Here is a 24,007-nt window from a genome sequence, read left to right on the forward strand (position 1 = left end):
AAGTGATATTTGAGTTAATTCACAAAGGGAGACAATCCAGGGGACAAAACAAACTTGATGCACTTCATCATAAAGGTGAGGTGAAATTGGATTAAACGTCGTGCTTGAGAATATTTCGCTCATATGACGACGTGCATGCGTGTGTATGTGTGTGTATGTGCGGCGCCTTGTACTAGCCCAGACTGAAGCTGGTTTTATAGTGCCAGCCCACTGAGATACCATGCCGCAGTGAAGCATGAATACCCAACTCAGACACATTATACTGACTCCGAGCCGACCAGTCGTTGTACCCATTAATGCCGAGTGCCAGGCAAGGACCAACAAGTACCATATTTAAACGTGTTTTGGTATGACGCGGTCGAGGATCAAACCCGCGACCTTTCGCTCTCCGGGTGGACGCTCTAATAAGGGTTCGGACTACTGCTACAACTACTACTACTTTTACTACTACTACTACTACTACTACTACTACTACTACTACTACTACTACTACTACTACTACTACTACTACAACTACTGCTACTACTACAGCTACAACTACAGCTACTACTACTTTATTACTACTACTACAACTACAATTTACTGCTCACTACTGCTACAACTACAGCTACTACTACCACTACTTTACTACTACAACTACAGCTACTGCTACTGCTGCTACTACTACTTTATTGCTACTACTACAACTACAATTTACTGCTTACTACTGCTACAACTACTACTACAGCTACTACTACTGCTACTACTTTACTACTACAACTACAGCTACTACTTTACCACTACTGCTACAACTACAGCTACTACTTTACTACTACTTTACCACTACTGCTACAACTACAGCTACTACTACTACTACTACAACTACAGCTACTACTACTGCTACTACTTTACTACTACTGCTACAACTACAGCTACTACTACTGCTACTACTTTACTACTACTACTACAACTACAGCTACTACTACTGCTACTACTTTACTACTACTGCTACAACTACAGCTACTACTACTACTACTACTTTATTACTACTACTACAACTACAGCTACTACTACTGCTACTACTTTACTACTACAACTACAGCTACTGCTACTACATTACTACTACTGCTACCACTACAGCTACTACTACTGCTTTACTACTACTACTACTGCTACTACTACTACAACTACAGCTACTACTACTTTATTACTACTACTACAACTACAATTTACTGCTAACTACTGCTATAACTACAGCTACTACTACCACTACTTTACTACTACAACTACAGCTACTGCTACTGCTACTACTACTACTTTATTGCTACTACTACAACTACAATTTACTGCTTACTACTGCTACAACTACTACTACAGCTACTACTATTTTACTACAACTGCTACAACTACAGCTACTACTACTGCTACTACTTTACTACTACAACTACAGCTACTACTACTCCTACTACTTTACCATTACTACTACTACACTACTACTACTGCTACTACTTTACCACTACTACTACTACTACTGCTACTACTTTACCACTACTGCTACAACTACAGCTACTACTTTACTACTACTGCTACAACTACAGCTACTACTACTGCTACTACTTTACTACTACTACTACAACTACAGCTACTACTACTGCTACTACATTACTACTACTGCTATAGCTACTACTGCTACTACTACTACTTTACTACTACTACTACAGCTACTACTGCTACTTTACTACTACTGCTACAACTACAGCTACTACTACTGCTACCACTACAGCTACTACTACTACTTTACTGCTACAACTACAGCTACTACTACTGCTACTACTTACTACTACTACTACTACTACAACTACAATTTACTGCTTACTACTGCTACAACCACTACTACAGCTACTACTACTTTACTACTACTGCTACAACTACAGCTACTACTCCTGCTACTACTTTACTACTACTACTACAGCTACTACTACTGCTACTACTTTACTACAACTACAGCTACTACTACAAATACTACTACTGCTACAACTACAGCTACTACTACTGCTACAACTACAGCTACTACTACTACTACTACTACTACTTTACTACTTTACTTCTTACTACTATTACTATTAATACTTCCTACTACAACTTGAGTGCGGCGTAAAACTAAACTCACACAACTCCTGCTACTACTACTGCTACTACTTATACTACTTCTTAGTACTAATACTACTTTACTACTACCTCTACTTCTACTACTACGACCTCACGGGATCGGGTGGTCAGATTGGCTGACTTGGTTAACACATGTCACCATATGCCAAGTGCGTAGATTTATGTTCATGCTGTTGATCAGTGGATTGTCTGGTCCAGACTGTTATTTACATACCACGCCATATAGCTGGAATAGTGCGGCGATAAACAACAAACATAACCAAGAAACAAGGATGACATGAAGTGTTCACCACAAACACACAAACAAACACACCTCCTACCACTACCAACAACAACGCTGCTGCTGCTGCTGATGATGTAATGATGATGATGATGATGATGATCTTGTTAATATGACCTCATTCCCACGGCTAAAATAACTTTTTTGCTACATATGATATTTATTTTACGTGTTTTATAGTAATCATTAATCATTTTGTGTTACTTTGAACCCATTCAGCCATTAAAGAACCACTAAACTTTGTTTTTTGTTACTCTTTTAACCATTACATATGAAAGTCTTATGGTTAGTCTTATGCGGAACACCAAATTTATTCTTTAAAAACTTGTGGTTAATTAATACCGAGCGATTAAAAGTGGCCAAAAAAGTCGCCTGCTTCCCTCTCGCCCGCCAACGAAACCACAGACAGGTTACGTAACTCTGTCGCCAGAGCGCTGCAGTGACGTCATATGAGGAACGATTTTCAGTTAGTTGTATAGAAAATGTGTAGCACGCTCATCATTTTGATGATTTCTCGACATCAACGACGACATGCCGAATCGTTGCTTTGTCGTCAATTGCTCCTAGGGGTCGGGCGATGGTGTCCCCATGCACAGATTTCCACAGGACCCCGCAGTTCGTGCTAAATGGGTTATGTTTGTGAGTGCGAAGCGAGCGTTGTGGAAGCCTGAAACGATATCTTACTTGTGTTCAGATCGCTTCACGGAAGTTAAAGAATCAAAACTACTTACTAGTTTTAGTAAAATATGCATATGATTGATGACCATAAAGATTTTCTATGACACAACTTGTAACATAACGATTTCTTCCTCGGAAGTGAGGTTGTGGTCGAAGTAATAATAATATTGTAAGTAGTATTATATTGACATCCACCTCGCTGCCACGAGAGAAATTGTTATGATATACGCTATGTCATGCAAAATCCTATTAATATCAATAAAATACATATTTTATTACCAGTAGAAAGTAGTTTTGATTTTTGTAACTCGGTGAAAACAAACCTAAATACCATTTATCCTCAGACTGGCGGATGTTCCCGACAGGGCGCCGCCATTTTTAAAAATAAAAAATCTGTTAGAATTAATGAGATTATAGTTTGTTTTCATCAAGTTAGAAAATCAAGACTACTTTCTACTCGTTGTTAAATATGTATTGGAATCATAACCAAACGGATTTTGCATGACACAACTTATAACATAACGATTTCTTCCACGGAAGCGAGGTGGGGTCGAAGTCACAATACTGCGCGATAAATTTCTTGCTACATTCCCATGGTTAATGTCCACTCACCAGTATGTAGATACTAGTCAATGTGCGTCTTTATATTTGGTCTTATAATCCTAATTAGTTTATTATCACACTTGTATGAATTTTGAAACTAAATAAAAAGCAGACGATCTGCTGATACTTATAGTGAATTTATAACAGAACTGTAATATCTAGACATTTTATAGTTTGCCAATGTGAATCATAATTCGCACACACACCCTAGTGCATGTTGTCTGTCTCATTACACTTCACGGCGAAAACAATGATTCTGTTGAATGCTACGACAAATGAATAAAACAAAATGCAAATATTAAAATTAAAACAGATTAAAGTTATAGGAACAATATCAGGCCATTACCTTGTTCGAGGAATGTATCCATCAATATCCACAAAACTGTTCCAAATGATGTGTCTTTTAACAGTTTAATATACGAAAAAGTGATAAATCTTTTCAGGTATTGGTGTATAGTCTCATTGGTCACCCAAGATAGCACACCTGGCAACTAATTGCATAATGTCCGCCTTTCTTTAAAAAAACAGTAATTTAGTTAGCCAATAATGGGCAATCAATCAATGTATTGCCGGTTAATCCTTTGAAAGAAGGACGTTGTTTTTACGCAGACACCGACACGACAGAGTGTATTCAGTATAGATTAGTAAATCTACATACATAAACACTACCTTTTGACAATTCCGCTGTGTAAGATAAAAGTAATTAATCAATCAGCGTGTTATCGGTTAATCCTTTGATCGATGTTTATAATGTTGAATATTTACTCCAGACACAAGAAATGCCAAATGGGAACCTTTGTCGGGTAATCTAAGGGTGTTACCACTAATTATACCTGTTGTAAATTCATTAACTGACCATCAAGTGAATGATGACAAATAACATGTGTAGGTTTATACCACCTAACACGGGTTACAACGAGGGAGTATTAATTGCTGTATTGCATGTGAAAACTTATGGGCCGACACTGTTTTGAGAATACAAACAGATTTTACATGACATGATTAAATATCGAGGTAAAACAACACAGAAATGGGATCAATTTGATCAGTCATTATACAAATAGGGCCTAACGACACCAATCGATTTTGACAGAATCGTCTATGAAAACAAGTTGTAACTCGGAAACTAGGCAAAGCAGGAGACAAAATTAAATGACAGTAGATTGTGAGAACATATAGCTTTCATTTTCCAAAACAATTGTCACGATTTCAGGTTTATACAAGCCTGTAAACACGATAATTTACCCCCTAAAATGTAGATGAATTCTGCATCGGCTCTCAAAGCTATTCCTCATATGACGTCACAGAGGCGCGCCGCTCTGATTGGTTGAAATTTCGTTCGCGGGTGAGAATTGTGCACTGTTGTCAAAAAGGTCGATTTAAGTCAATTAAAGGTCGAAATGAGTAGTTTTAATGACGGGGTTTCATTTATAACGATGCCAGTTAGTGATTTATGTATTTGTACCCCCTAGGGTTTATGTGACCTTTAAGGCCACAGCTCTCCTATTGTGTCTGTGTGTGTGATGTGAGAGGAAGACCCATTAATGTACTGCTCAACTACATAATTGTCACCTAATGACATGATGTACAAAACCTATTTAAGGGCGTTTGTCTTAATGTCTTTATTAAGGATGCTCTTTGAACAGCTATCATCTGTGTTATACTGAACATAGAAGTACGTCTATTTTTTTTCCTCTATCGTGCACAACCCAATAATACTTAATTTACCGTTACATCCAGTCGGTCGACATCCCCAGAGTACCGTTTACCCATCGAGTAATTAAATCCACTTGATCTCGAAAAACCTGTTGCTCTGTCAAACCATGGACTGTGTGTATCGCACTACATTTGTAATTGTATGTCCTATATAAAGTTTTAATGAGTTCTACTCACGATTAGGATTAATTTATTTTGACTTTAATTTGGAAAATGATGTCACAGCTAAACAACGTCGCTCAGCCAATGTATCGAGAAAAACATTAACACGCTGTCCGTCCCCGTGAGAGGAGAGAGGAAAGGTGGTTCGATCCGGCATCAGGGGTGTGGTGATTGTTGTTTCCCTGCCTTGTGTTCAGCATGCAGGGGATAAAACATGAACTGGCATCGGATGGCACATCATAAAGGCGGTTTTGTTAAACCACAGGTAAACTCTAGAGCAAATAGAGGTGCGCAGCAGAGAGAAAATGACCAGTCTTTCAATATGCGAGCGACTGGTCATTTTCTCTCTGTTGCTACAGTTTGCCTGTGGTTAAACGAAACACACAGAGTACTGTATATAAAGTTTCTCAAATGACTGATTGCGAGATAGTGTCAAACGCCGTTGTGTCGAACTCTGATGTGTCGAACTGACATTTGTCTCGAAGTAAAAGCTTGACCCATGAGTATTCCCCTTTAGTCATCACTTTGGGGTTGTGTCGAACTTCGGATAACTCGAGAGTGTTCTTTCAACTTCGACACAACCGTTTCATTGTATGATTTATTGGTTTGGGCAACTGACGTGTACAGAATTCCTTTGGCCCCCGAAAGTAAATCTCATAGTGCGACAAGCCGTGTGCGCGAGTTTTAATCATTATGATGTCTATTTTATGGACACTGTATCTTATGTGTAGCATATATCTGTATCTTATGTGTAACATATATCTGTTTCGATATGATATCTGTATGTATTCCGTAGTTTGGCTCTAAGCAGGTTGTCATGGGTAGGCCTGAATTACGTCAGTCTATGCTCATGGTGTCAATCCATGGTTCGTCTTTAGTCCGATGAATTTCACTTTATACAAGAAAGTTAATCGAATAAAGTGAAATTAAGATTGCGAATCCTCATAATTTTACCTTGCCAACTGAACATTTAAATATCAGAATTGTATTAAACTTAGGATAAAAGTTGTTTAACAAACGATCATAGATACAAATATTATTATTGGTTTGTATTACAAGGGTGTATGCACATCAAATGAAACACCGAGAACAAGTAGGGTTGGTCTAAGTTAACGCTCATCACGTACTGCATTTGTTTCAGTGTTCCAACTACTGCGCTTACCCCCTTGTAATACAAACCAATAATCGTGATTTGAATTTAGGGTCGTTTGTTAAACAACTTTTATCCTAAGATGAATAACATTCTGAGATTCAAATGTTCAATTGGCAAGGTAAAATTATGAGGATTCGCAATCTTAATTTCACTTTATTTGATTTACTATTTTGTTTAAAGTGAAATTCATCGGTACTTTTTCACTGCAAACAGACTATAGTATATACTTGCGTCATACAGCTGGAATATGAAGTGAAACGTTAAACAACAAGCAAACAAACAAACAAACAAATCAAAGCAGAGTTTAGGCAACTCACATACTCAGTCTATTATGAGTGAGTGAGTTTAGTTTTACGCCGCACTCAGCAATATTCAAGCTATATGGCGGCGGTCTGTAAATAATCGAGTCTGGACCAGACAATCCAGTGATCAACAGCATGAGCATCGATCTGCGCAATGGGGAACCGATGACGTGTGTCAACCAAGTCAGCGAACCTGACCACCCGATCCCGTTAGTCGCCTCTTACGACAAGCATGGGTTACTGAAGATCAATATTCTAACCCGTACCTTCACGGGTCAGTCTATTATAAACGCAGAATCCTGTTGTCAACCAGATACGATTGAACTAGATGACACCTAATCTGAATCAGATAGCCGTTAGTTGAAAACCAGGAAGTGATGTTCGTGACTGATCAAGTTATGATCAAAAGGTTCCGTTTCCCGTTCCGGGTTCCGGTTCGTGCAATAGCTATGATAGGCCCTGTACTTGTGGTGCATGAATTTCATACCAGGTCTAAACAAACACACTTATTAATAAATGGCATGGCGTGCGTGTTGGTAGCTGAAGTGATGGAAACAAATTCGTGCAGGTTTTCGTTCAACTAATCCATTTTGAAGTCACGATTTAATGCTTATAAGCTGCATGTAAAAGAACACGTCAAAACAAACCAACACCGACGGCGACCCCGTTGTCACATTGCGCCAAGTGTCAAATGTGTGCATACACAGTGCCATTTAGAAAGTGGTCAAATGTAGCATATGTTATATTTGGGATTACACTAGACTAACGCTCAGTCACTGAATATATATAATTTAAATAGTAAGAACTATACCCATTTAAATTGAAAAGGAGCCCCAGTGTGTTTGGGGAAATCTAGACTTGCTTCATTTAGAGCTTTAACATTGCAGGGAGGGCAAGGCAGTAGGGAAAATATTGTGATTCAGGGACTGTGAGAGAGACTACATTGCAGGGAGGGCAAGGCAGTAGGGAACATATTGTGATTCAGGGACTGTGAGAGAGACTACATTGCAGGGAGGGCAAGGCAGTAGGGAACATATTGTGATTCAGGGACTGTGAGAGAGACTACATTGCAGGGAGGGCAAGGCAGTAGGGAACATATTGTGATTCAGGGACTGTGAGAGAGACTACATTGCAGGGAGGGCAAGGCAGTAGGGAAAATATTGTGATTCAGGGACTGTGAGAGAGACTACATTGCAGGGAGGGCAAGGCAGTAGGGAAAATATTGTGATTCAGGGACTGTGAGAGAGACTACATTGCAGGGAGGGCAAGGCAGTAGGGAACATATTGTGATTCAGGGACTGTGAGAGAGACTACATTGCAGGGAGGGCAAGGCAGTAGGGAAAATATTGTGATTCAGGGACTGCGAGAGAGACTACATTGCAGGGAGGGCAAGGCAGTAGGGAACATATTGTGATTCAGGGACTGTGAGAGAGACTACATTGCAGGGAGGGCAAGGCAGTAGGGAAAATATTGTGATTCAGGGACTGACTACATTGAGAGAGACTACATTGCAGGAGAGGGCTAGGCAGTAGGGAACATATTGTGATTCAGGGACTGTGAGAGAGACTACATTGCAGGGAGGGCAAGGCAGTAGGGAAAATATTGTGATTCAGGGACTGTGAGAGACTACATTGCAGGGAGGGCAAGGCAGTAGGGAAAATATTGTGATTCAGGGACTGCGAGAGAGACTACATTGCAGGGAGGGCAAGGCAGTAGGGAACATATTGTGATTCAGGGACTGTGAGAGAGACTACATTGCAGGGAGGGCAAGGCAGTAGGGAACATATTGTGATTCAGGGACTGTGAGAGAGACTACATTGCAGGGAGGGCAAGGCAGTAGGGAAACATATTGTGATTCAGGGACTGGAGAGAGACTACATTGCAGGGAGGGCAAGGCAGTAGGGAACATATTGTGATTCAGGGACTGAGAGAGACTACATTGCAGGGAGGGCAAGGCAGTAGGGAACATATTGTGATTCAGGGATCAAGAGAGAGACTACATTGCAGGGAGGGCAAGGCAGTAGGGAATGTGATTCAGGGACTGGAGAGACTACATTGCAGGGAGGCAAGGCAGTAGGGAACATATTGTGATTCAGGGACTGTGAGAGAGACTACATTGCAGGGAGGGCAAGGCAGTAGGGAACATATTGTGATTCAGGGACTGTGAGAGAGACTACATTGCAGGGAGGGCAAGGCAGTAGGGAACATATTGTGATTCAGGGACTGTGAGAGAGACTACATTGCAGGGAGGGCAAGGCAGTAGGGAACATATTGTGATTCAGGGACTGTGAGAGAGACTAGGATGACACTTACTCAGTAAAGAACAGATTCTAGTGGAAGCAGCGGTAGCTGAGCGGGTTAGGTGGCTGACTTGGTGTGCTGCTGATTAGGTGCCTGACTCTGAGGGTATGGGTTGGAATCCTGGATGGGACTCAACCCAACGAAGTTCTGGGATCTGTGCTTTACTGAGAAAGTGTAATCCCAAATATAACATAAACTGACGTACAAAAGAAAGTACACACCTGGTGTTTTGGGATTATTTGAAAATATTTTGACTGGCAACTTCGCAATTGGGCACGATATCTGTGGTGTTTTGGCAACATATTAGGAAAGTCTGCGACTTATGTATCACTGTAAAAACTCTTTTCACAGTTTACGTCGCTCTTTGGAAAGTAATCCAAAAGCACCAGGTGTGTACTTTCTTTTGTACATTACTTTATGTTACATGTCAAATGTACATTGCATGAGTTCCTTGAGTCCTCAGCATCCGTATCTCTTTATGTGCTCCTGTATCTGTGTTTGACTTAGACAGGGATGAAGCGCTTGACGGATGCAAATCAAATAGTCTATAAAGCAATCCGCAAAAGCCTTCTGAGCACGTGTACAGGTAACAGACTGGTGCACAAAAGCATGTATACTCCCATATTTGATTGCGGCCATAGCAAGCAACGACGAAACAAATTCTATGGTGACTTTATTTCAGCCTGGTAACTTGTTCATAACGTTTGTGATTTCCAGCTCAAATCAAAAAGGTTTCGAATGAATACTTTCTTTTATCCAAGGGAGCAATCATACTAAATACCCCAAGAAAACCATCAACACCCATTGTGAGTTACAACTGATTGCCAAACCCTCAACAGCTCAAACATTACGTGGCGCACAATAAGGAGTGTAAGGGTGAGCGTGGTATAACCAGCTGGTTGACGATCGGACGTGACTGAAGGAACTGGTTTTCCGTTTTCTTCTTCCCCTTTAGCATTGACCGGTGCTCATTATATCAACCACCAGTAGAATGATGTGTATACAGCCGACATACTTTTTCATAGAGTACACTTTGTGACGTAGTGTCCTACGTGAATTATTAACTTTTTCTAATTTTAAAAAATTCTATTCGTGTTAATATCTCTACTTTAGAAGAGTAAAACGTATATTTACACACAATGTGTGTTGCGTGTTCGTGACTGTGGGTAGAATGATGTGTATACAATCGAAGCGTGCACCTTGTCCCGTTATTCCTCGAAGGTTGTGTAAACCCGCAACTGTCAGATCGCTATGACAAACAACAATTACATGGGCAGTAATTGTCAGAACAAAAGCCTCTTCAGGATCATTAATGATAATCTGTTTTCACAGTCTGCATATGTAAACTCGTATTCTGGTCTCTGAACGAACTATTATTAACGAGAGAATATCGATGTTATAAGTGCCTATATCCCAGGTACTGTAAACACCACGGAGACAATAGGTGACAGTAGACAGGCTCTATCGACCGAATTTACGAAAATCTTTATCTACAATCTCTTCCTGCTCTGATTTTTTTTTCAGTTGATCGTGGGAAAAATAGAAATTATCACACATGTAATAGTAATGTCGTTGTTGCCTCTGCCGCTGCTGCAACAGCAACAGCAACAACATTACTCTTGGTGCTGATGATGATAGAACTGGTCCATGCTTGTCGACCGCCTCCGTGGTGTAGTGGTTAGAGCGTCCGCCCGGAGTGCGGAAGGTCGCGGGTTCGATCCCCGATCGCGTCATACCAAAAGATGTTAAAATATGGTACTTGTTGGTTCCTGCCTGGCGCTCGGCATTAATGGGTACAACAAGGACTGGTTGGCTTGGAGTCAGAATAATGTGTCTGAGTGGGGTATTCATGCTTCACTGCGGCATGGTATCTCAGTGGGCTAGCACTATAAAACCAGCTTCAGTCTGGGCTAGTACAAGCAGCTGCACATACACATACACACGCATGCACGTCGTCATATGAGCGAAATATTCTCAAGCACGACCTTAAACCCAATTCCACCACCACCACCACCCATGCTTGTCGTAGTAGGCGACTAAAGGGGTCGGATGGCCAGGGTGGCTGACTGCGTTGGCACATGTCATCGTATCCAAATTACGTAGAACGATGCTCATGATGTCAATCACTGGACTGTCTGGTCCACTCGCCATTGTTTACAGACCACCGTCATGTAGAGCGCGGCGTTACTGACAACAAACACACTCGATTATGAGGATGGTGATATTGCTGATACTGTCTTTACCAGGAGGCGGTGGGGTAGCCTGGTGGTTAAAGCGTTCGCTCATCACGCCGAAGACCCGGGTTCGATTCCCCACATGGTACAATGTGTGAAGCCCATTTCTGGTGTCCCCCGCCGTGATATTGCTGGAATATTGCTAAAATACTCACTCACTGTCTTTACCAGTGTAACATACTCTAAATTCCCTGTGGAATGATATGAAGATTAAGAAAGTGCGTGGTCATTTTCTGTGCTTTTAAATTGTTAACAACCCGACGAATACAATACGGCTGTCGCTTCATCCAAAGCGTATGGCTATCGCTGACGTCAGCAATATTTGAGCTTTGTCACTGTGGACAGTACATAACTGGACCGGAGCACGTACACCCTATCGGGTCACTCAAGGTCCCGAGATCCCGTTGCCTCTTACAACAACATAGTAGTATCTGTATTACTACTTAAAGCCGTGTCTCCAATGCGTTGTTATCAGGAAAGGCAACGACCTCCAATCTGCTTAACCGAATCGAGTCAACGGTACGGCAAGGTTCGGTGATTTCACGTACTGTACGATCATAGTTACATGTAGCATAAAATAAAGATCGAAACTAATCGTTGAAAACCGTCCAGAGATATTACACCAACTCACTTAGCGTGATCGGAATGAGTGAGTATGTTTTAACGCCGCTTTTAGCATAGTCCAGAAATATCGCGGCACCAGAAATGGGTTTCACACATTGTACCCATGTGGGAAATTGAACCCAGGCCTCCCGCGTGGCGAGCGAAAGCTTTAACCACTAGGCTACCCCGTCGCCCTTTGAACAGATACTTCTTGAGCTTATAGAAAGGGATTTGTAGGGTTTTTTGGCTTTTTTATTTATTTTCTGGTTAATACTCCCTTCGACAGGTAGAAAGTTTCAGCAGTAAATGCTGCTTATGACTTACATATTATCATATTGGCTCTCCGCATCTAGTCCCGAGGTTTGCTAATTTTCACAAAGTTTAGTTTTCGCTAAATACAGCGCAAGATGAAATATCATTTCATAATTTCAAAGTTTAGAGAATGAGAAGTGTTTATTTTGCGTGAGGATTAAATGTAGTTTTCTGAAATTATTTCTGTTCCTACAATGTTTTAAAACACATCTTTCGTAAATTTATTGGCAGAGTTTCATTTTGCATTGTCAAATGATTTGACACACCCATAAGTCAATCCACGACCTTGTCCAAGGTGGTAGAAATGTTTTTTTATTAATATTTTAATTTTAAGGGTAAGTGTTGATGGCATTCAAATTACAATTTTTTCTAAAATGTTCTCACACATTTCAAAGATTCATAATTCATTCCCCAATATTTTAGAAGATCTTAACAAAATTTTACACTTCATGTGATCAAATCAGATCAAACAGATTTTATCAATGTAAACCTGTGCATATTAATTTACATGAACATCGTCAGAAGTACCATTTTAGCCTTCTATAGGCATTGACATAGCTGGTAGCTTATTGTTAAAACATAAGTCAAGTAGATCGACGTCAGCTAGTCAGATATTGTAAGATCAAAACGCTATTCAGTATCGTTATAAGTCTAGGCTCGGTAAACAAAGGGAACAATATGTGTCCATCTATATTAATGATATGCAGACCTAGAACATTACTGGCAATCATTCTCCAATATAGCAGACACAGGTCTATAATAGACTCCTATGACGGTATATTTGTCTGTGGCGTATGATCAGCGCCAGTGGTTAAGGAAACGCCTGGGAGATTATTTGTAACAACAGTACGAAATTATTAACTTCTCAGTATTTCTAAGCTGAAAATTATCTACTTTCTTTCCTAAGAACCCTTAATTTCGTTCAAGAAATGTATGGCCTTGTATTGTTGTATTGTCTTCTTTTGTCTAGATTTTTTACATGTGTATCGCACTGTCAGACTGCATATGGTTAAATAGAATGCATGCATATTCATTGCGGTAGTGTGTAGTATGGAGTGAGTTAGTATAGTTTTACGCCGCTTTTAGCAATATGCCAGCAATATCACGGCGGGCGACACCAGAAATGGCTTTACACATTGTACCCATGTTGGGAATCGAACCCGGGTCTTCAGCGTGACGAACGAGCGCTTTATAATTAACCACTAGGCTACCCCTCCGTCCGATTGGTGACCAAACTGAATTATTAACCGGATGATCTGCAACTCGTTTGATATACCTAAACAAATCATTAAATGGAAGATCGACACATCGAAAGGTTATGATCAAACTGCCTCACTGACCGGATGATCTACACCATAGAGTTATGATCAAAATCACAACTAGGAAACATATCACTATAGACATCAAAGTGACTAGATATTCTCCATTGATCAAATGAAATACAGCTCGAAGGGTTATGACCTTGTTTTGTTTTTGTACACGAGAATCTGATATTATACAAAACTAACAATGTAGGATATATATAAAACCGGAATAACACTTATATCATAACCATGTGTTTAAGAATCATGATATAAAAAGTGTTCATGACAGGAGGTTGCGACAAGGTTAGCATATCCTGCTCATCAAAAACACATGCAAAGCAAGTCAATTCTGTATTCGAAAAATGTACAATGCAATATTAAATAGTTAAATGAAACATACCAAGCAGAGATGTTAGTTTGGTCTTAGGATCGGTTTGTTGATTATAAGATGAAAGCAATTGCAAATTACATTTTTATTGGAAAATCTCGTCGGATATATGAATTTTAAAAAAACCCATTTATCCAGACCAAATGTAATAACAGACTCAGCAAGGGCTGTGATGTTTTTCACATAATTTAAATTCCATACAATATTTACTAATGTTTGTATGTGTACCCGGTAACGAAGTAATAATAACACCTTGGTTTCATATTAAATCAGGCAGAGACAGGCAAATATCCTGAACGCGCAGGACATGTGATAATGATATGCAGAGTGTGAACAATTGTGAAGTAAAGTGGTTAATGGGCACAACTGCATTGTCCAAAACAATCCTGTGGTCCAAGGCGTTATTACAACGTGTAATAGATATCACCATTGATCATGTTAAATACATGCCAAACACAATCTACAAAGCAGATTATTTTTATGTTTGTTTGATTGTAAAGTCCTTTAAGAGTGGTATTGTCTAAACAAGTTGTATTAGTTCTAGATACTTCGGAATGTATTTACCGAACCACTAAGCGTTAAAATACATACTCAACCATTGTAAATGTGCGATAAAATTAAGCACAAACTCCTCGTTCTTAAAAAAATAATTATTAAACATCATCACACCATAAAGGAAATCGTTTGACGACAGGTAGACACAAATAACAAAATGGATCATTAATATTATTACCTGATACCCAATACCAGTCATTTCCGAAAATTACCTCCATGTGATCCATTTCATTGGATATATTCCCCAGGACACAATGTCCTTCATGGTTGAAGTAAGTTTGATTGTCAACCTACATCGATCACACAGTAACTGATACCCATTACAGGTTGTCTTACCATGTTTTCGACCCGGGTTACTAGACATGTTACAGGTTATTGTGTTCCGATCAATTAAAGGGACTGTTATCCCCGGGCGTTTCACGAGAGACAACCTGTCCATCCACATGCTCTAAATGTTAGCGAATCCCATTTTGGACCTGCTATTGATTATACCATTAATTACAGGAAGAAATCTCTAAACAGCGTTCCTACGGCACGCGACGTACAGCTGGCGCGGACCTCAGAGAAGACACTCCCATCTAACGGTATAACTGTGCGAAGATTTCGTGAAAATCGAAACACCAGAGAGAGTTCGTTTTAAGGCCATGACAGTGGGTAATGTTCACGACTGTGATTAAGTGATATAATTCTGGGCAGGACAGTGATGTAGTTCGGAACACGACCTGTACTATCGCGTGCAGGGCATTCAAGAACGAGGCGCGGTTCAGGTGTACAAAAACACACTGACATTTTCAAGAACCTGCAAATTTCCTTGTTATGTCACCAGTCTGGGTCCCACGTTAAGGTAAGCTTCCGGTTTACATTAAACGCATAGGCTGAATTTTCATTCAGAATCTTAAGATAACATCGTTTGAAATCGTTTTGACAATTGACGAAACACTTTATTGGATGTGGGCGTGTAGTAACTGTTTATATGTGTTTGTTTGTATGTTTGTGCGTTTGTGTATGTGTGCGTGTTTGTGTGTTTATATTTCTCATACTGACAGAATAATTTTACTGATATTTCTCGTATTTACTGTTGTTTTTGCACTCCCTTTGGGGCGATTAAATTCGCCTGGGTATGTTTATACAGGATGAGGAAATATATATGCTATTGCCATCCTTTGACCTGGATAGAAAATCAGGTTTAGGTTGTCATACTAAATCAAATATTTTTCCTATCATGTTATTCCATGACAAGGGTCATGGGGGGTAACATCAGATGACTGAATGTCTGTCAACACTGACAGAATATGTGTCAAACATGTCGGTAGGGTGCAAGACCTTGGGTCACGCCTACTTCACCGGTGTGTGTGTGTGTGTGTGTGTGTGTGTGTGTGTGTTGTGTGTGTGTGTGTGTTGTGTGTTGTGTGTGTGTGTGTGTTTGTGTGTGTGTGTGTGTGTGTGTGTGTGTGTGTGTGTGTTTGTGTGTGTGTTTGTGTGTGTTTGTGTGTTTGTTCTCAAACATGCTGTTGAAGAATGCTCGAGACATCGTCCGAAACGAGACAACCCTTTCATATTACTGAATCACACCAACAGACCAAACCATGTCTTATAGAACACTTTGTTTCGAATTGTCTCCCATTGTTAGGATAAACTGTGGACAGATGAACGTGAAAATATTTCACTGACCGTTTCAGTTCATTCCAAAAGGAACAAACTACATAATTTGTGGCAGAAATATGTCGACCATGTTTAGACAACTAAAGAACAATGCAAAAAGACGGTATCACACAACAGCAGTCGAATCAGTCGTTACATATTTGGACACTGGTGAGGACTCTCTAGTGTCAGCGCATCCGAGTAAATGAACTGGATTAGATTTAAATGCTTTGCTCCTTTGTTTACACGCATAGGGTCATGAACCAGCAGACAGATCATACCATGTCTACTTGTGAACCGACTCCCGGCTAGATAGTTTGTCATACACGCAGGTAGCATTCTTGCATTTTTGACAGACATTAAATCACCTGCGTTAACCCCCGGGTATGCGATCCCTGTCGTAAAATTACAGTGAAAGAAAAATCTTAATATGGGAAGACAAATGTTTGAACTGATTTTTCTTGTTAGGTCAAAGGATACAAATAGAACATATACAAGCAATATGGAATCAAAGTCGATAAACACTGGTAGTAAAGTAAGGGAGATAAAATACAATTAAGGGCATACACATATCTGGAAGCATCGTTATCAGTCAAGATTGTGTTCCACAGAATGTCAGCAGCTAAAATCATCAACAGTGCAATGATGATTAAGCATACCTTGCCCCTTTTGCACTGACACTGCCACTTACGCTCGTGTACCATTTCACAGAGCAGCTCCAGTGTACCATTTCACAGAGCAGCTCCAGTGTACCATTTCACTGGGCACGAGCTATGGGCGTGTGAGTTATCGGACCATTCGTTACCACTCGCCCCTCTCCGTAACCTCCATGAAGACACGAGTCACTATTCGGCTTGTCCCGGAAAAACACGGGTTGGTCGCGAATGTTATCGGACTTACTGTCCCAGAGAGTGTCTAGACGATGTTCCTGATTACATATTTTTTATATATGGGAGTTGCAGACCTCGTGACCCATTTTGTAGCCATGTCAACTTATTGGCAGATTGATGCGGCTGTAACATGACTCAGTGCTTCATAAACCTGGGAACAAAAAGATCATATTCACATGTCAATAACTACATTTCCGCTGTGTTCGTTTAAATCCTGCATTCTGGACTGGCCACTTGTTACAGAATTCTTCTACCATAGAATGTAAAATGTTAAGCTACGCTCTCAAAACGAACTCCTTTCATTCATCGGGTGTGTTTGTTTATTGGTTAACGCCGCTCTCAGCCATATTCCAGCTATATGGCGACGGTCTGTAAATAATCAAGTTATGACCAGACAATCCAGTGATCAACATGAACATCCATCGATGCAATTGGGATACGATGACATGTGTCAGCCAAGTCCCGATCCCGTCAGTCGTCTCTTACGGTTGCTGAAGGCCAATTCTGACCCGGATCTTCACGGGTCTTCACTTATACGGGAAAGTTGGGGAAAGCCAATTACAGTCAATGGCTTACCTCAATTATCGTCCTAAACAACTTTCCAGACCTGACGCTGAAAAGGAAGGAAACGACATAGTGCAGGGTCTGCAGAATCGGTTGGTATTTTTTACACCATGAACTTTGTTTTGGTGGTGCTCTCCTGTGATTGGCTAATGACTTTGTTGGAGTGTCAAATTATGCGCGTAATTTTAAGCATCACCTGATTCGTCAGTATGTTTTTCTTCGTGTTTCGGCATTCTTTTATACAATTGTTTTTGATCTAACTACACAGAATGTCATTATAAATTCATTGTGCGTTCATTTAAGTATGAATCGAAAATCCGATTTTGTACGAATCTGCGTGTGTGACGACAATACAGTCAATAAAATATGTATGCACATTGATTTTTCTGTTCATGCCCCAATGAACTGAAAATAATACACTGTCAGTCCTAAACAGATATTACCTTACATGAACGAATGTATCTGTTAAATGAAGTCCTAGACAGTGTAACATGGGTTCAAGCGTGCACGTCTCCATGTCATCATATGCCATCTGAGTAGATCGATGCTCATGATGTCAGTCACTGGACTGTGCCGTCCAAACAAAACTATTTATAGACTACCGTGTATACCACAAATGATGCTGAGTGCGGCGTTAAACTACAAAACAAAACGGCAGCTTCAAACTGACATGAATGTAAGACACGTAATCATCTTGGGAATCAGGTTATGCGTTTGTCTTGGTGCTGGCTGCCAATACTAATTCAGATATGATTTTGTCTAGTCATGTTTCTTTGTCATGGAAATGATGTAGCATAGTGGCAGAACAAGGTCACTTCTCGCGTGAGTTTGTTTCCGCAAACACCATGATGACTTAAAAATAGCAAGATTTATGGATTTCAACTTCTTTATTGTAAATAACACGACGTTTCGGAGTGTAAGCTTGATCCTTCAAAGTCAGCGACACCTGATGAAGGAGCAAGCATACTTATTCCAGAAAATATTACAATACATTTCCACGACGCCCCGGGGTAGACGGTAGTAGCAGCAACGATCCATGTCATCATGTCGTTTAAGATATGCTGTTTGTGCCAAGGAAGGACTTCCACTGACAAGGTTTTGAACAGTCCTTATTGTTCTTAGTAGTAGTAGTATTTCTGCCCCCTGTCGTTTGTAACTGCTGTTTCGTAATATTTCTTGAATATGGGAAGTATATAAATACTCACTAACCTCACTAATAAGTGCCGTAACTGCACACAGTGGATTCCATATTGAAGCTACGATTCCATCACTGTCGATACCACGGGAAGTCAAGACATTTCAAAGGTAACCAATATGTGTCTACTTGTTCCATTTCCTTCTGTCAGGAAGTTAGCTTGTTTCCGGTTGTCGTTTTACTGGTGTGAGGATTCAAATGTCCAAAGATGAGGCCTTGATAAAAAACATTTGTGTTTTAAATTTAAACATGATGTAGTCCCAAACACGTTGTGGGTGTTTATTCAGGGGACGTCGGGGATAGAATAAGTACTTACAAATATATGATGGACTTCAGTGGTGTCGTAATCTATAAGGTGTCATTGCAATCTGATCACGTAACAAATTGCTCATAATATCAATCACTGGTTTGGCTGGTCCACTCAGGATTGCTTATATGTATTATGCAGTAGTTGTATTCACTGCAATAAAATTATCCCGTTCCCACCTAGCCAGTCTACGTGCAAAATCTGCCCAACATAAACAGATTGATGGCCAGTTGAGAAGCATCAATTAACCTTTCAATTATATGTCAGCATGAATACATTAACTTAACTGAGATATCATTAAGATATCTGAAAACTTTTGAACATTGACTTTTGGTTTGACTCGAAAACTTGTCCATTCCACTGTATTAGATTAAAAAAGCTGTATGCCAGTGATAAATGGCTATGGCTGTTTCTCTTTCCTAATTTGACTTGAACATGCTCATGTGTTTATTCTTTTCAGAAGGACAGTTGACTTTCTTTTGCATGAAACACATGTTCATGATAAAGTTGGAATTTGAAAAAAAAATTCTTCCAGCAAATATTTTGTTTGATTATAGAAAATGTTTTGTCGATGTTAATGACACATATTTAGCACACAAAACATGGGTACAGTGTGAGTTGAAGCACCGCCAGATATACTGATGCTGTTTTAGCCTTGACGTGATGGATACAATTGTTACATTACAACACACTGTTAACACGCTAGAGCGCATTTGGAGCCATTAAGTGTTCTTAAAAGGCAGAAATATGTGTTGATATACGTTTTTTTAAGAATGCTTATTAGCAACCCAAATTATGTATATATACACCCAGCAAACAAACTGCCACTCGTTGTTTGTGACGTTGTTGTAACGAAATGCACGTGTGGCTAGTATAAACACAATTTCCATTGTAAATTATATTGACTGTACAGATGAAATACAAATCGTTCACTAATTTCACCTCTACTATAGGGGACGAAGCTAATGGAGGTGGGGATAAATAATGGAAAATAAACAGAAGATAGCGTCGTTGATAAAAAAAATACATAAAAATTTAATTTAAATAAACGCCGTATTTGTCAGGCAAAATTTAAATTTTCATCGTATCTTACCAATATATGTTTTCACAATGGTAATGGCGTGTCCAACAATATATATGCTTAAAATAGCCTTCGCTGATCACATACATGTAATTTAAGTGAGATCACGGACATACGTTTGAATGGTCTTACCACTTGTCCTCATCGATCCTTCATAATGCATGGCAGACAATAATATGCACAAAGGGGACTTTCAGGGTTGATTGTGAGGACACGAAACCGGACATCATTGCAGGCTTAATAAACCTTAATTTATAACATGTCAAACACATACTTAATTTGACACAATGTGCTTGGAAGCAGGTGTCGGGGTGGGGTGGAGGAGTGTGAATGTGCGTATGGTGTATGGATTGTTGGTGTGGGTAGCCCCTATTTCCAACCGAAATGATATTTAATCAACGAATTTTCACAACGAAAATGCACGACCCACCCTCCAAATGACATGGAGCAATTTTTGAATAAGGAAAATATTGTCAAAAAATGCCCAAAGAGATTTAATACTGAGCTTTTCAGTCTTGTGATTTGGCTTGGCGTCTATTTCCACCCCCAACGCACGCACGCACGCACGCACGCACGCACGCACGCGCACACACACACACACACACACACCGCCCCAGTTTTTAAACGCTCCTACAGTCGTGTTGTAGACTTTTCCCAATGTAATAGAAGTTTTAATCTTCTTGCGTTAATTGATCGATAGCGCGTAACTCAATGTTCTACCCTGGAATGTTAACATAATTTGTATCCCTGATGCCTGACAACTTTCACTGAAAGCGTTTGGAGGTGTTACGAAGGACATTCTGTATATTCGATAGTCATTTAATGTAATTGTTAAAGCCACTTTCCACATTCCTAACGGAGTTTAATTGTCAATATTAAGGGCACCGTTTAAACGGTGAAAACGCACGACACCAGAAATCGTTGAAACATCAAGGATAATAACAGCAGTAGTACTGATGTTGAACTGGGTGTGCACATCCGGTACAACCGGAAATGCCCGTCATAGGTGAAGGCCATTCGTTGTCGCTGGCCCGAAGGTGCATGCACACATGTCTACAACCTTGACACTGTGTATTCGGTTACAGTTTGATACCAGAATGGGAAATACAGTTTAAACGCAAATTATTGATATCAAATTTTCAAATTTTAGTGCCTTTTACACCAAATGTAACCCACGAAGAATGTCAGCAACGTGCAAATTTCCTTCTACGAGTAATACAATTTGTTGAATGCTATAAGTTGGGGAAAAAAAATCGGCACCGTCCGTGTTAAATTTTGTTTATGAAAACTAAATACGAATCACTAAAACTCCACAGGTCAAATGATATACGTACGTAGTCTGATATTGTATAGAGAAAGTTTGGCATCATCATCTTTGTTACATTATGGTCCTTTCAGCAAGTGGTTCCCAATCGAGACAGGAACGTGATAATGGCCGTGACAATTTCCATTTCATAGATAATTCATTTCCTGAAAATGTCTCTGAATCTTAAATGTGGGTTAGCATCTCAGAGTTGAAATACACCAGAATTATCTGTTTTGACACGCTATGAAGTAATCGACGGGTTAGAATCTCCGTTCGACATGTTATTCTAAACCGCATCTTTCTTTCATGAACCTAGCTAATTTCCCTCCACTTTTCGGACAGCCAGGATGCAGAAGATTGGAGGTGCGGCCATCACAGATGAACCAATTACACTTGGTGGCTCCTTAACAGGTGCAATTTGTTTGTTTGTTTCCTAATAAGCGCTTGCCCTTGACCTCTAGTAGGTACTTTTATATTAGCCACACGCCACGACGTGGACAGTGTACTTATTGTCAATTACCAAAATGCTTATTGTCGGTATGGATTGAATCATTACAGTTGTTGCTTTTTGTCAAGGGCCTGTGCCAGGTGATATATTAGAGACTGTTAACACGTTGACAAAATTCGAAACATACAAGTGATCATTTGGCAGCAAATGAATGGTTGAGCAATAATAATTGCAGCTTTGGGCGCTTTTGTGTTTATGTTTCTGAGTACGGAGCTGAATTGATAATACATCAATACAAGGTATTTATTTATCAAACCATGGACAGATATCAATTGTTCCTGCTAAGCAGGCTGGGAGGGTGCAGTTCAATGAAAGTACAATCCAGACTCTTATCACGGAATTCTCTGGTGCAGACTTGATGATGTCTTAAATTAAATTGTCTTAAGCAAATACGGTGCCATTAAGGGTAACTTAAACATTACCCGCCCAAGTTCAGCATTAAAATAGGTAATGTAAATAGTTGGATGCAATGTGATTATTTCATTGACGCTGATCAATTTTAATTTAAAAGACAGACACATATTTGTTCACTTTTCACTCTCATCACATGTAACCTGAGAAACACATGCCAGCCAATTTAACACATATGGCTATATATTATATGTGTGTGTGTGTGTGTAGTTTGACAGTCATATTAATTCGCTAGCAAGTATATGTACAGATGTAGATTACTTACGAAAGTACTATGATGTAAGCTTTTACGTTCGTGTCCTATATATAAGAATAATTAATCAGTGTTTATTGAACATCCCTGTCATACACACCCTTACCTCCTGTGTAGCGTATAGTTAATGCGTTCACTCGTTGAGTCATGTCATGCGTGTGTATGTGTGTGTATGCGTCTGTGTGTGTCTGTATCTGTGCGTATGTGTGGGTGCCTGTGTATCTGTGTGTGTTTGTGTCTGTGTATCTCTCTCTCTGTGTATGTGTGTACGTATCTGTGTGTGTATGTGTGTGCGTTTGAGTGTATGTCTGCATCTGTGTGTATGTGTATGTACCTGTGTATCTGTGTATGTATGGGTGTATGTATCTGTGTGTATGTGTATGTAGCTCTCTCTATGTGTATGTATATATGTGTGTGCATGTGTATCTGTATGTGTGTGTGTGTGTATGTGTGAACACCTGGTATCGTCACAGCATTTCGGTGATCCATACGTGAAGTCTGTTCCTGTGGAGGGGTGGGAATGAAGGGTGTTATCTTCAACAGCTCTAGGTTTAACAGTCAACATACACTGGATGACATGAATACACGACCCGGTATAAGGCTAACAACTCCTTTCATTCTTTACACGTCGTTTCTGAGCTAATTCTTGCTCCTTCATGTATACATGTTCGTCCAACTTCTAAATGCATTTCAAGGATGACATTGAACACATACACCTTGATTAATCTGACTAATGGCTTTAACCACAGGATGTGTATAATTTGACTTTATCATTAATTAGACTTGTTTCATGGATTAAGAAATGTTGAAATGTGAAATAACGTCATTTTGTGTTTTTACCAAAAAAGAAAAGAAAATGTATCACGTTTTCTTACACGACGCTGGTTTGTAATTGAGCCAACGACTATAAACAATGATATGAGATTGCTAGTGATTGTGACGTATGTATAGATATCCAATACCTGATATGCATCATACGTAAATATTTGCAGCCTCTAAAATCCGGCATGGTGGATCTGGATCATGTGTCAATACTAACATACCACACTGTACACACCAGAGCGAGACAATACAGTGCTGTATCTATTTCTGGAAGATGTTACATACCATCT

The 24,007-nt window shown here is 39.8% G+C and overlaps 1 protein-coding gene across 1 annotated transcript in view; it reads left to right on the forward strand.

Moving 5' to 3' along the window:
* Positions 1-15,155: 15,155 nt before the first annotated feature.
* LOC124259615 (atrial natriuretic peptide receptor 1-like) overlaps positions 15,156-24,007 on the forward strand; it is a 77,414-nt gene continuing 68,562 nt past the window's right edge. The window contains 1 exon segment of the mRNA XM_046693784.1: positions 15,156-15,583. The gene's annotated coding sequence lies outside the window, so the exon portion shown is untranslated.

Source organism: Haliotis rubra, unplaced genomic scaffold (genome assembly GCF_003918875.1).
Source record: "Haliotis rubra isolate DU_JTF1 unplaced genomic scaffold, ASM391887v1 Scf73, whole genome shotgun sequence".
In the NCBI taxonomy this organism is placed as follows: Eukaryota; Metazoa; Mollusca; class Gastropoda; order Lepetellida; family Haliotidae; genus Haliotis; species Haliotis rubra.